Source organism: Coffea arabica, chromosome 8e (assembly GCF_036785885.1).
Source record: "Coffea arabica cultivar ET-39 chromosome 8e, Coffea Arabica ET-39 HiFi, whole genome shotgun sequence".
NCBI classification, from domain to species: domain Eukaryota; kingdom Viridiplantae; phylum Streptophyta; class Magnoliopsida; order Gentianales; family Rubiaceae; genus Coffea; species Coffea arabica.
The window spans coordinates 42,004,455-42,019,775 of NC_092324.1; the positions used below are offsets into that span (position 1 = coordinate 42,004,455).

Below are 15,321 nucleotides of genomic sequence, written 5' to 3' on the forward strand. Positions count from 1 at the left end.
CGAATTATACGTAACATCAAATAAAAATTTAAGAAAACTTATAAAAAAATATATAAAGTTGACTAAAAATCATAGAATGTATTAAAACTACAAAAAAATACAAAATTTAAACAGTCATAAAAATATAAAACAAGTGTATGGCATTTTTTTTTCCAAATGGAGACAACTAATTTTTTTTCAGTCTACCTACATAACAATTATATGCTAATTAAATATATACACGTGTTGCATTGATTCTATTTTTACCCTTTTGATTATAATTGTACAAGTATGGTTTTTCTTTTTTCTTTTTTTTTTAACTTTGTCTTCCAACAGCCAACGATATTCTTTTTTGATACTTCTTTTTCCAACGGTTAGTAACATCCCAATCTTGGCATAGACATTGGAAAAGTTCCAACACTGTTTGAACCTAAACGACAATATAATATATGTGCTTAGAATCAATATTTTGTTCAATTAATACAGTTTGCGAGGTTTTCTTAGCAAGCAGGGAACGAATACAGAAACAAAAAAACAGGTTCCAATTGCCACTACACCAGACAAGAGATTAGATAACTCAATTCCAGGACCTTCAGACTCAGAATCTAGCAATGCAAAAAATTTTGACCATTTCTCCATTTGTGCGTGTTATCCTTGCGCCGGGGCCACGCTAAATGCTAATCTTCTTTGTATCGTTCCAATTTTATCGGATGTCCCCGAAAGGAAGAATCTAGCACAGGGGCGGACTTAAGGTGTGCCCCCTTAAATTCCTATAATACTTATATAATTTTGACATAATTTTAAGTGTGCCCCCAAAGTTTTTTTAAAAAAGTGTGAAAGAATGGATCATAAAATTTAGTTTAGTTACTTATATTGAGAAAAATATACTTCGTGAAGTTCAAAATGAGAAAGTTATAAACCGTTATCAAAATATGAAAACTCGTTGCAAGCAATTGTAAATAGTTTAGTTTGTTTTGGAAATAAAATTATTATTACATTAATAATTTTGAGTTTGTCTTTTATGTTTTTCATGGAATATACGTATCATTTGTACTTGTTGGTGAATTTATATATTTTTGTTGATTAAAAAACTAGAAAAAGAGTAGATAAAAAATTTTAGTGTTATTTTTGCCCCCACTAAGATTTTTTTCTGGCTCCGCCACTGATCTAGCAATGCAAATTACCGTAATTATCACCAATTTGATGAAACTCCAATAACAACTAAAATGGCCAAGATAATGATTTTATTGAATTTACATCATGTATGTAATACACTACTGCTTGTGGCAGATCGAGTTAATTGTCAACACTCAAAAAATTTCCAATTAACTGACGTTGGAAAGCAGCTTCAACTCGAGCAAATACTAAGTGAGACATCACCATGTTGGCACCCATAGATACGAACCCCAGAATATTTTCCTTCTTAACGATGTACACTGGCTCATCTAATTGAGCCCAGGTGAGTGGTAATGACTTTGTATTTAGTCAAATATAATATAATACAAAAAGCTAGAAGAAGTCGAGACATCCTACAAATATTCAAAAATTAGCTGTGACAAATTTTCAATTTTTTTAAAAAAATAACTCAGAATCTCTTCCCCTTAGACTAAAAATAATAAGTTTAGCCCCATTATCTCATTTGCTAAGCCTAATAAGAATACCATAAGGCAGAAAATTAACAAAAATTCAGTAGAGGAGAAAATTAGGTAGGTTTAAGTCATTGTTATTGGTCTAAACAAGATTGAAATACCCGACTCCCATTTACTGCATATTTATTAAATTATCTAAAATATTGGCTAATGCTTATTCATTAAATTCATTTGTTCAACTTTTATTAAAAATTACTATCCATTTTTGACATAACGTTACTTCACAATGCATATATACAAATCTGACAACATAATTACAATTTTAAGTTGAATAATTTTCAAGGATAATGTCAAAAAAACCATTGGAAATATTTATTGAATTGCACCAAAAACTATTCGTGCATTAATGCACAGGCTAAAATCTGCTTTAGTGATTAGGGCAATTGTTATTGGTTTTAACAAAATTAAAGCTCACCATCCCATGTACCCCTGCCCGCCGCCCTAGATCCATCCTTGAATGCAAAAGATGAAATATCATTAACAACGGTAAAGCATAGCCTAATCCTTTGTGTGAGGGAAAAAAATCTATTTGGTATAGGCTGGTTGAGGAAAATCATATATAAAACAACCCTAACACTAATAAGTAACAAGAATATAATATATTAGGTATAACTCTACTCATATGCTTTAATGTGAGTTTTGTACACGAGGAATTGCAGCTAACCTTGTTGCTTGGTGACTGATTTCTAGTAAATTTCTTGTTAGTACATAAAGCCACCAATTTGGTCTATATCATGGGCTTTGTCTTTGGCAAACGCCAAAGAAATCACCTTAATTTGCACCCTATCTAATTGGTTAGACATTGTTCACCCACCACATATACTACAAGACTTGGTTTTGAAGAACCATAGATACACTTAATTTCCTAATAACGTTAAGCAATCACCTAATTCATTTCATTAACATATGATGCAAATGAAAATGCTTGATACAAAGCTTGTTTACTGGAGATTCTTCAACTAATTGAGACAAACAAATAACTTGAGCTATTGTACAAATCTGACAAGTCAACTCAAATTTTTTCTTCTTTTTCTTTTTGTGGTTTAGATAAGGCTATCATTTCACTACAATCAATTCTTGCCAACCCAAAGGCTGTCATGGGGAAAAGGTATGTACTCGTGATAAGAGTTAATTAACTTTCTAGCTAGTGTTATTGTAGTCTGCATGTGTTTTCTTTTTCCATGCAAACATGAACGAGCATTCTGCGGATGGACGAAATCAGATGAACCCTCAATAGCTCGTACTGTATTCCTGTTGACAATTGTCCAGTGAATTGGAAAAGTGTATGTACATAAGACTGATTATTAGGCTCTTTGTTTTCTGGTTTAGATTTTTGTTCAAGGAGTTTGGAGATTGACCAAATTAACAAGGTAAATTTCGACCCCAGAGAAATTGTTAATGCGTTTGTGTATTTACAATTTGGGTCTTTTATTAGAAAATTCTATGGTTCCTTTAAGTCATGATAAAGACTCAAATTTAAAATAACAAAAAATCTTGGCGGCCACTAAACTATTTGTCGGGTCAAGTTTTGATCATCAAACAATTTTACGTTACAAGTTGACCACCAAACTAACTAATCAATACACCCATAACCATTGTATCAATTAATACTCTTAATCTATGAAATAAGCAGAACACGTGGCATAGTTTGTTTTTAATCGTGTAAGTGGTGGATAAAACTATTCTTGCACTTTGCCACGTGTTCTGCTTATTTCATAGATTAAGAGCATTAATCAATGCAATGGTCACAGGTTTATTGATTAGTTAGTTGAGTGGCCAATTTGGGATGAAAAATTATTAGATGGTCAAAACTTGATCCGACTAATAGTTTAGTGGCCGTCGAGATTTTTTGCCCAATTTTAAATGATTGAAAATATCATAATCTAAGGGTCCAAAAGAGTACTTACTTTACTATTCATTATTAAATTTAATTGAGAGTATGATATGCAAAAAGGACTATAAAATCTCCCCGTATTATTTAGGGGAGATTGTCAATTTTAAATACTCTCTGATATTTTAACTTCAGTATTCAAGCACAGGATGTGATTAAATCAAAAAAATCATGTAAAATTTTTTAAAAATATGTATAAATCATAAATGAAAAAGATAGAGTACTCTCACGAGCCACAATCATTGCTCAGAAAGTTAACAATCAGTGATTTTGTGGAAGGCTGATTAGAAAGAGATCTAATTTAGAAGAACTTTCACCATCATATATTATATTTGTGTAGTTGTGTTGTGTTGTCAATCTGGTGATATATAGGCCACGGCACAAGAGCCACTGAATGCAACGAAAGCGTCTTCAGCTATTGGACGAGTTATGGGACAGAAAAAAGAAAGGCGCCCCTTAATCCAATGAAAAGCGGGTTTCCGGGCCTCTCCACCTCTAGATGTGAGCCCGATCAGCTCGGTCGTTTGTCTGCTTCGGTCTGTCAATGTTAGGTTTGATTTAATACTAACTTGGTAGTTGTTATCATGACCTGGTTGATTCCTTCAATTAACGTGTTTCCACGATAATCGTAAGAAAAAATTTTAGGTATTTGGAATGCTTATGATAATGCACCTATCATTGTCAATTTTTAATTCCTCTCTCTCTTTTGAGCCTCCTTTTAATTTTCTTTTTTAGTGTTTAACTCAACACATTAAAGATGGTGAACTGCCTTAATCAAAATCCTAATCAGGGGTTCAAAATTGATATGTTATCAAGTTAACAGGATGATTTTTTTTTTTATATATAAAACAGAAATCAATTAATATTATTAATAAACTAGTTGGAAATGATCCAATGCAATCTGTTTGACAAAAAAAAGTTGCACTAATTGTAGAAAATACATAGAACATATCACAAACGAGTTGCTCCATAAATAATATCTACGCATGTCCGTTCCCTCAGATCTGCTGTTCAACTTATTCGGGTTCAAAACTAATGTTGCGATCCGATGAGAAGACCCGAGAAATTTCATATATAAAATATAAATTTGAAATAGCTCTTACATCTGAGAAAAAGAAAACAAAAAATAAATAAAATTCCCACTAGATCTGAGAAAAAGAAAACAAAAAGCTAAATAAAACTCTTACTAATAATAACCACTAGAATAGAGAAAACTCTCACTAGAATATTTTAGAAGAAACTTTATTAAACATAAAATAAAAATAAAGAAATAGAAAGAAAGATCTTGACTTAAGGCCAAAATCTTCCTCCTGTTGAGGAAGAGCAGTGAAGAGAAAGTTGAGAATCGGGAGAAGGCAGATAAAACGGGTGAGTAGATAGAGAACCGGGGATGATGGGAAAAGAAAAGGAAATTTCTTGAAGTATAAATTAGGGTAGAAAAAGTTTTCGAAAAATTAAAGTTGGGGTGCTGTAAAGTAAACTGATCCGGATGTAAAAGAATATTTTGACTAATGCAATTGAAGACTAGTGCATGGGCATATTTGCGGGTCATGCAGCATTTCGTAATATAATTGAGGTTGACATGTTTTGGATTCTTTTCATTGAAAAACATTGTGATATAGGGTTGTATTTTTCTTGTCTTATAATTGCCTCATCACCCTAAAATACACCTTCTCAAATGAAAAATGTCCAGGGTTGATTTTATGTTATCCTTAAATTCATGTTTCAATTACCATTTTATCTCATATATATCAAATCGATATAGTACATTTTTTTTAACAAAAATTTCAGAAAATAGCAATCCAAACAAGCTCACCTTATGAGGTAAGGTGTAAATAAAATGAAACAGTGCAACTGACTCCTAATTACAAGGGTTCAAACTATTATTGCTGTGTTAAGATCATTGTTTAATAACAATAATAACAATTAGTGCTAGGATATGCAATGTGTGAGAAATTTAAAATGTCTCAATATTTTTTGCGAATTAGTTTTACATAAATTTTCATTACTAAATCAAATTTGGGATTTTGAACAGACGTTATGGTACTAAAATTTTGGATACAACTGTTATATAACGTGTTATGGTGCCCAAGTCGTGGACAAGTTATTGTTTATGTTGAAAAGTAGAAATCTTTGCTGAAATCGCAATAAGATTATTAGAAATTGGAATTGGTTGTGGCTGTTAGGAGTTCGAGGATGGTAGGGATATTTCTAGTTGCAATAACTGGGTAACTGGGTGGTAATGTACGATGACAGAAGATTATACAACCCCGGGGGTGCCTCCTCCACTATAGGCTTCGTACTAGAACCAGGTTTGTTCTTTTGTTTTCTTGTCCATTTCCAGCGCTGGTGGTAGGAGGCCTATGAGATCTTTACGTTGGGATTTAAATCTGAGTTTGGCACCTATTGATTTTAATTATGAACCACCGGAGAAGTTATCTTATTTTATTTGCCGATGCAAATGAGATGAGTAATCAATTGAGCAAATAAAGTTCTCTGTTTCATTATTTTATGTCCTTGTTGGCTCCTGTTTGATCCTTGTTCCTTTTGGAGTCTGTAATCTTTTGCATCCTCACGCTGGAAGTAGAACTAATATGTTTAATCTACAACTCTATCTTTCAATGGTTTGATGCAACATGGCTTCCTCCTCTCTGTTCCTAGGTTTCTGGATATAATATAAAGGCGTACATAATTAGAAATTGGCAAATATTAGCTGTTTTGACATCAATTTATCTGTTTATCATTTCATCCGTGTTTTATATTCGCCATCACCATGATATGCAGAAGCTAGGGCACAAGGGATGGCTGCAACACAGAAATTGGGTGGTGAATACAGCCCACAGTTGCATCCTCAATGTACTCATCTGGTTGTTCAAATATCCTTTTGCATATGTCCATTTTCCTTTTCAGTCTAACTTATGTGATTCCACTAATAGAAGTACGTTTTTCTTGTCACTTCAACTCAAATGGTGATTTCAAAATTTAATCGCTTCAAAGTTTCAAAGTTTTAAGAGCGAGCATGAGCATGAATACTATCTAAATGAGTTTCAGTTACTTGATTTTCTTTAAGCGAAACTCTTAAGTTTCGAGCCCTAGTTGATTTCCAAATTTTAAATGATATTTTATTACAGATTTGAACTCCACACAAGGAGTAATACCTGAACGTGAATCGAAGAAGCACTAAATCTTTGGTGAGTGCTTCCAAATACCTGATTGAACTGCATACTTGTTTTCAATACTTGACTAATGTGATTTAATGATATGTAATTTGTTTGATCGGGCAAGAGTGTACTTTATCGCACTTGCCCTAATGTGATATATACTTGTTTATTGTTGCAATTGACTTGATATACTTGTACTTGACTTGTAAGTGCTGAGCGGCAGCATGTACCACACTCAATACGAGTGGGAGGTACCTCTCACTCCCGTCTCCGTACTTTTATCTTGATTCCGTCGATTGGAGATGTTATCTCATCAACTTCTTGGGGACCCAAACCTCATTGGTTAGTTAATCGAGTCGAGTCGGCAAGGGTTTGGTCGATTAGATAACGAACCATGGGTATCTAGTGTTGTCGAGTGGAGTGTTATCTCCTCGACTAATCGGTATACTCGAGTATTACCACTAGTGTTTAGTTGGTGTTCGAGCCCGGTAAGGGGGTTGAATGGTGGACAGATTGGAGTTAAGCGAAGTACTACTGGATTGGTTACTTTACTTGAAAGTTGACGGAGTGTCAACTAATATTTGATCAAGCTCTGGTGAAGCAATGGGAACTTGGTTCCTGAGAGCTATCCGTATCCTTATACTTTGAAATGATTATTGCTTATTGGATTTTTGTTTCTTTTGAAAAACAAAAGCACTTTATACTCGTTCATTTTGAGATTTGCTATTTGAAGTGTTATTGTTCACTTTTATGAACTTGTTATATTCGCTATTTTTCTACGTTGATACTTGTACTTAAAATAATGGTCAACTTGCTATTTGGAACCTCACTGGACTTTTAGCTCATGCCACGCCATTTGTTTTCCTTACAGGGGTACAAGCGAGGCGTGAGACTTGTACAAACTAGTGTGGTCTAGTTTTTTTGAAATTTGCAATTGTTCTCGCGCTAGCACTCAACTAGGGGTTGATTGCACTTGGACTATAAACATTTTAATGTATTTGGGCATGTATGAAACTTGTAGTTAGATTTGAGTATCAATGTATATGCTAAGTTTGAAATCGTTGTTTTATTTCCTTTCTATGGTTGTAAGTTCTTTCTCGAGTTAAGCGTGATTGAGTCCTGGCGAGAACTGGGCAGGCGGTTCACTAAACCCTAGGGTACGCCCTAGGGGGAGGTGGAGCCGTCACAGGTGATATCAAAGCTATTTCGCGCGGTCTCTGCGCGGGGTGAGTTTGGGCCAAGTGGTGATATGGTCCCATTATATGAATAAGTATAAAGGACTTAGTGCTCTTTATGAGCGTAAGTTGTGAATCATGAAAGTTATAGGCGTAAAACCTTTATCACGATACTTGAGAAATCTAGATATGTATATCGGGTAGGAATCTTAACTTGGATGAATTGCACTTGGGAGCATACGGCTTGAGATGTGAATTCTTCTAGTTTCGGATTCTTGTACCCGAGTACCAAAAGTGGAAAGCACTCGAATAAGGGTCTATATCTCGATTGAACTAGAGATAAATTTGGATGGTAAACGTCAAGATGTGAAAGATTCTAGTATTGGACTTGAGATTGAACTGATCAAGGAGAGTAGATCAATAAGTGTCGTCATGGATTGGTTTCGTGCATGTCTCGCTAGGGTTTCTATGGCTCTAAATAAGTTGTGGTTGTACTATGAGTAAGAGAAAGTCACTTGAGAGTTGGAGGAAAATTCTATAGCATCAAGTTTTGTGCGAGCAAACGTTAGAATTTCGAGGACGAAATTCTTTTAAGGGGGAGAGAGTGTGACCCCAAAATTTTACTTTTCTTTATAACCCTTATGTAAACTCACTTACCTTTGATTCTTGGTTGCTTTAATAGTTGAATCTGAGTCAAGGGAGTGAATTTTGTTAAGAAAAGTTTCATAATCTTAAGTTGTTAGAAAATCTAGAAATTTTCGCAGGAGGCTCTGCGCAGCTTTGGGAAATTGGCTATAACTTTGTATAGGAAAGTCAGAATTGAGTTCCGTTTGTTGCCTTTGAAACTAGACTCAGAGGGCTTCCTACGGTGTAAAATTAAGAGTTTGATTCAATGTCTATAAATTCTAGAAAATTGGCAAAATTGAATGAAAATTTTGCCTTGTACAAGTAAACATAGGAATGTTGTAATAGATTATGACTCAATTTGGACCAACTTATGAACTAAATCTCTTTGAGATGTCTTCTAAAGATTCTTAGTATTTGAAATCTAGTTTTTAACAAGCCAAATTGTATAAATTTTTTATAGTTATAACTCAATTTATGATTTTTCTAAAGGAATGGCATAAGTTAGGGTTTTTTGTGCATACTTGGGTTTTTGGTGTGTTTTGGTGCATTTTGGTAGTGTGATCACTTGGTGAAATGTGTGTACTAAATTTGGTGGATAAGAATGAGTATTAGGTAAGAAAAGTGTGTGATTAGAAGTGTTAATAGTAAGTGAGTGAACCATAAGTAAAAACACAAGTACGCGCGAGTTAGAGAAAAATGGCTCGAACCGACGTGCACCTTTTGCTACCGAATGAGTGCACCACTTGAACACTACTTTATTACCTTAATCTCCTTGCTATTAATTGATTAAAATCAGCCCCAAAATATCCTCAAGGCAGACGAAATATTGGACCAAGAAAAAGAGAGAAAAGAAAGCAAAAATGAGAATTATTCTTGTGGTGACACTTGTCGGATGCATAGGAAATTTTGACCAAGCATTTGTCTTTCCTTTTTATCTTCTTCTTGGCTCCATTTTCTTCCATTTTTCTTGAGCTTGGCCAAAATTTTAGGGGAGGAAAAAACAAGAGAGAAACCTTCAACTCCAACTTTAACTTGTGCTTGAATCTTGAGTTCCAATCAAAGTTTGTGCAAATTACTCCATAAAACTTGCTCACTAAGGAGATTTAAAGGCTTTGGTGGAGTGACTTTGGAGAGGAAAGCTCTAACCTACTATCTTTCTTGAGGTTACAAGGTACTTTGATAAGAAACTTCCCTCCACTTCATATATGTGTAAACTAGTAGCTTAAAGTTGTAGTTTTGGTAGCTTTGTGAGGAAATTTCATGGGTTGAAGTAGTATTATGGTAAATTTCAGTTTTATGATGAATTCTCTGCTCTTATATGATACTTAGTGATTGGTCATGGTTTGATAGCTTAGCCATGTGTAATATTGAGGAATTATATGCTAGTTTGACTTACCTAAAGAAATTTCCAGCTTTAGCTTCAAATTCCCAGCATTGATAGTGATGAATCTGCCCTGTTACTGACCTACATATTCGTCTATGTTAGAGGGCGAATTGGGCTTAGATTAAAACGTGAAAATTGTAGAAAATGATGTTATATAGTTGCCTGTAAAATTTCAGCTCAATCTGAGCACTGTACCATGTGAAATGACAAAACTACCCTTGACTGCCAAATGTATAGTTTTTCAGACAGTTTTGAGATTACACAATTCTGTCTTCGTTTTTCACCTTGATCCGTATCAAATCAGTATTTGGTCAAAACACAAAAGTTTTAGCCCTATGTTTCAGCTTTCCAACGCATCTGAAAACGCCTCAATCGGAATTGAGTTATTGTTGTTTGAATCTAGTGCTGACAACTAGACTGACCTTGAACTTCTGGTTCTGTAATCTGCAAATTCAACCTAGATAACCTATGAACTAGGTTGAGTTGTCTTCATAAAAGTTGTAACCCTTTGTCTTAGCTTCGAAATGGTATAAAGTGTATCCCAATCTGATAAACATAGCTCCAGTCGTGACCAAAATGCTATAAGATGTCAAATTTACTGTTTAGCTTTTGTCTTCAAAACTGATTTCCAATTATCTTATTCGACTTGTGTTGTAATTGAATGATGTGGGAGCCTATTGAAGGGCTATGTTGGTAACATTACTTCTGTGTGATTGTGGGGCTGAATTGAGAAAAATAATGAAACCATAAATGGTTGGAAAACAGATAAACCCAAAGGGCGTGCTGCCTAAATTTTCACTTAAAGGTTAGGTAGATATACTCGCGACTTGAGTAAGGATTTGAGGACGAATCTAACTTGAATTGTCTAGGTTGTTCGAGTCCTCTTTTGTAGAGGTATATAAGTTAGAATTTGGCCGAAACTTGTACCCTTGGAAAATGAAAGTAACGACTAATAGAAGTACGTTTTTCTTGTCACTTCGACTCAAATGGTGATTTCAAAGTTTAATCGCTTCAAAGTTTCAAAGTTTTAAGAGCGAGCATGAGCATGAATACTATCTAAATGAGTTTCAGTTACTTGATTTTCGTTAAGCGAAACTCTTAAGTTTCGAGCCCTAGTTGATTTCCAACTTTTAAATGATATTTTATCGCAGATTTGAACTCCACAAAAGGAGTAATACCTGAACGTGAATCGAAGAAGTACTAAATCTTTGGTGAGTGCTTTCAAATACCTGATTGAACTGGACACTTGTTTTCAATAATTGACCAATGTAATTTAATGATATGTAATTTGTTTGATCGGGCAAGAGTGTACTTTATCGCACTTGCCCTAATATGATATATACTTGTTTATTGTTGCAATTGACTTAATATACATGTACTTGACTTGTAAATGCTGAGCGGCAGCATGTACCACACTCAATACGAGTGGGAGGTACCTCTCATTCCCGTCTCCGTACTTTTATCTTGATTCCGTCGATTGGAGATGTTATCTCATCGACTTCTTGGGGACCCAAACCCCATTGGTTAGTTAATCGAGTCGAGCCGGCAAGGGTTTGGTCGATTAGATAACGAACCATGGGTATCTAGTGTTGTCGAGTGGAGTGTTATCTCCTCGACTAATCGGTATACTCGAGTATTACCACCAGTATTTAGTTGGTGTTCGGGCCCGGTAAGGGGGTTGAATGGTGGACGGATTGGAGTTAAGCGAAGTACTACTGGATTGGTTACTTTACTTGAAAGTTGACGGAGTGTCAACTAATATTTGATCAAGCTCTGGTGAAGCAATGGGAACTTGGTTCCTGAGAGCTATCCGTATCCTTATACTTTGAAATGATTATTGCTTATTGGATTATTATTTCTTTTGAAAAACAAAAGCACTTTATACTCGTTCATTTTGAGATTTGCTATTTGAAGTGTTATTGTTCACTTTTATGAACTTGTTATGCTCGCTATTTTTCTACGTTGATACTTGTACTTAAAATAATGGTCAACTTGCTATTTGGAAGCTCACTGGGCTTTTAGCTCATTCCACGCCATTTGTTTTCCTTACAGGGGTACGAGCGAGACGTGAGACTTGTACAAACTAGTGTGGTCTAGTTTTTTTGAAATTTGCAATTGTTCTCGCGAATGCACCCGACTAGGGGTTGATTGTATTTGGATTATAAACATTTTAATGTATTTGGGCATATATGAGACTTGTAGTTGGATTTAGTTGGATTTGAGTATCAAAGTATATGCTAAGTTTGAAATCGTTGTTTTATTTCCTTTCTATGGTTGTAAGTTCTGTCTCGAGTTAAGCGTGATTGGTTATGGTCTATTTATAAAGTGATTCGGGTAGAGTTTAGGATTTTGATAATGTCGAAATTGATAGAATTTGGGAATTAAGTTGGAGTGCGATTTTGGTAAAATTTGAGATTTTAGTGATACCAAAATTGATAGAATTTCGGAATTAAATTGGAGTTTGCTTGAATGGTTGATGAGGTTTTAGGTTTACAATTATCGTGGAAGCATAGTAAATTTGGATAAAAGTGTTTGTTAATTTTTTTTTTTGGTTAAATTGATCACTAAACCTTTTTTTTACTTTCTTTTGATGTAATGATATTGCATAAGGGTATTTTAGGATATTTGACGGGTATTTTACATATACGTACAAGTTAAAAAACCGAATTACACCCGTTCACTGCAAGTATACAGGTCAACTAGTAGTTTAGGATATATATTGGGTCGATCCCACAGGGAAGAGTGAACAATTACCGGTATTACTAAAGTTTCTCTATTATTTAGACTATCAATGAATTATAACAAATTTAACCTACTGAAATTATACAAAACAACAAATAAAAGCTCCTTAGGTTGTGGTATTCCCAACTACTCATACAAGTGCTACATTTGGATCATTGAGTACTACATCTAGGCTAGTTATGGTGTAATTTCCTTATGCATTTGAATCCTACTTTCATAGTGAATCAATTATACTTATAACTAATCCATACCTATTCTCATGGTTATGAAATTAGTTACAAGTTCATTTCTTCAGTGAAATTACATGAAATGAATCACTAAAAACCACATAGGTGCACCTCTACTTTCGTGAGTGTACTCCCTATGTTTAGCACTTCTTGAACTAGTGTTAAATCTCAATTTTCATTGCAGAAACAACACCTTAGATAATCACAATTAATGGTACTAGATTAATCATGATTTAAAGAGCCAAAGTGCTAAATAACTTGCTCAAATCATAGCAATCAAATAACCAAATAATAAACACTAATAATTATAAAAAGTTCAACCAAACCCAAGGCATAAACTTTAGAGACACATATTGAACACAAAATCCAGAACTTGTATATTAACTAAACTTGGAATCAAGTACAAAAGATAAAGAGTTTGGAAGGAATGTAACCCTTGTCACATGAGTTCATCTCCTTGCCTTCTTCATCCTCCATCTTCATATTTGCCTAACTAATAAACAAGACTGGATGAACTGTCTAAACTACTATCCTGCACTAAGAAAAATGGAAGAGCTACATTTTTGCAGTCCAAGTTCTCTCCCGTATGTCTCTCTATTCTCTCCTCAATCTTGCAATGAATTTGGCTATATAAAGATGAAAGATTGGTCAAGACTTGAGGTTTATACCTCCCTTTTACAGCTGGGAATGTTTCTCACATGTCTAGCATCACATGTGAGTTGGTGGAGGTGAAATTGAGTTTTACGCGTACATAGCAGCCTTTTTTGACCACAATCCGGCCATAAATCCGGCCACAAATCCGGCCAAATTCCGGCCGGATTGCTACAGTGACCATTTGATCACTTCTGGTTCAATTTCCAGCTCTACCCCGATTTTGCATCAACTTCCACTGAACTTTTCTTGATGATAAAAGCTGATTTGGCTCTTTACCAAAACATGAAACTTGTAGCCCTTTGAGTTATATTTCCAATGCATCAAGAATCACCTCATTTGGATCTGTGTAGGATAATAAATGACCAAAATACCCTTGCCTGCTCATTGCCCTGTTTCAGCTTCGACCAGTAGAAATTTGCTACTGTAATTCAGCTTTTTGACTTTGAAAACCTTCAAACTGGATTCCGATGTCTTCACCAAAGTTGTAGATCTATTTCTTATCTTCAAATTGGTTCAAGAATCATCTCAATCCGATCACTGTAACTCAAGTTATAGCCGAAATACGAAAATGTGTCAAAACTGTCAAAATACACAAAATCCCACTAAAAAGTGATAAAAACCTCATTTAATCACTTAAAAGCATTTTTCACCAATTATAGCCAAAATGATTCATTTTCTTCCAATAATATAACTAAAGTGACTAAAAATAATATAAAATATCATACAATTATTACGTAAATTAGTCACTTATCAATGTTTAAGTATAATTCTAGCCTAATGGGTCTATAATGTTACTTAAATAGTAAAAAGAAAGGAGGTCAGTGTAATTTTCTAAAATTGAGGGGAGCTGAGTGAAATTGTCAGAAACCTAATAACACAATACGAATACAACTCCGAGACAACCTAACGGAAAGACAGTATCAAAAGAATTTACGTAGTAATTAGGTGGACATGATTATGAGGACGTATCCAAAATAGGTCATATTGCGTTAATCCATGGAATGACGCAAATCATATATTAGTAAGTCGTTAGCGGTTGAACGTTGCCATGTTAATCCGAACTTGTAACACGACAAGTTTATATAAGTAAAATAAAATTCTTTTTTGATTCCCTCCGGTATCTATGTAAAATTTTTGTAGATTCTTTCCTAAATTTACAGTTAAACAAAGTTTAGTACCCTTCTGAATAATAGTATAAGATCCAATGTTAAAGGCAAAGAGTTAAGAATTTGCATCAAATCTTTTAGACAAAATTAATACGTTTTAAACACTAACTGATCTACCTTGCATATCTATTTACACCAAATCTTTTTAAATTCCCTCTTTATTTTATCTTAAAAACAGTTTAGTTCTCCTCTCCACAGAGTACTAATGCCAAAGTCATATAGTTATTTCCACCAAATTTATTTGGAGCCATTTTAAATTTTACAGTGGAAATAATTTAATTCCCTCATAATTGGTGGATTGAAGCCAAGGTACTTAAAGGCAAAGTCCCTTTGGGAATTCATACCAAATTTTTTTAGATGAAAATGAATTTTTTTTTAAAGAAAATGTGGTGGGTCCCTCCCATATTTATATGCAGCAAAATTTTTGAATTGTCACCTAAACTTACCATGGGATGTGTGGTATCAGGGCAGAAAGTATAAGTTAGAAGTCCCGATTTCGAGATCTCCAACCTACACTTTAAAAAAAAAAATGTTCCTTCCTAGATATTGTATTGGAGCCAAAGATCTTATATTTCTTTATACCAATTCTTTGGAGTCGCTCCTGAATTTTCCATGAAAATAATTTAGTCCTCTCCTATCAGAACTATAGGTTAATGACAACAGCCC

The 15,321-nt window shown here is 34.3% G+C and overlaps 1 pseudogene; it reads right to left on the reverse strand.

Moving 5' to 3' along the window:
* Window positions 1-595: 595 nt before the first annotated feature.
* Window positions 596-706, reverse strand: LOC140013152 (U6 spliceosomal RNA; annotated as a pseudogene).
* Window positions 707-15,321: the final 14,615 nt, after the last annotated feature.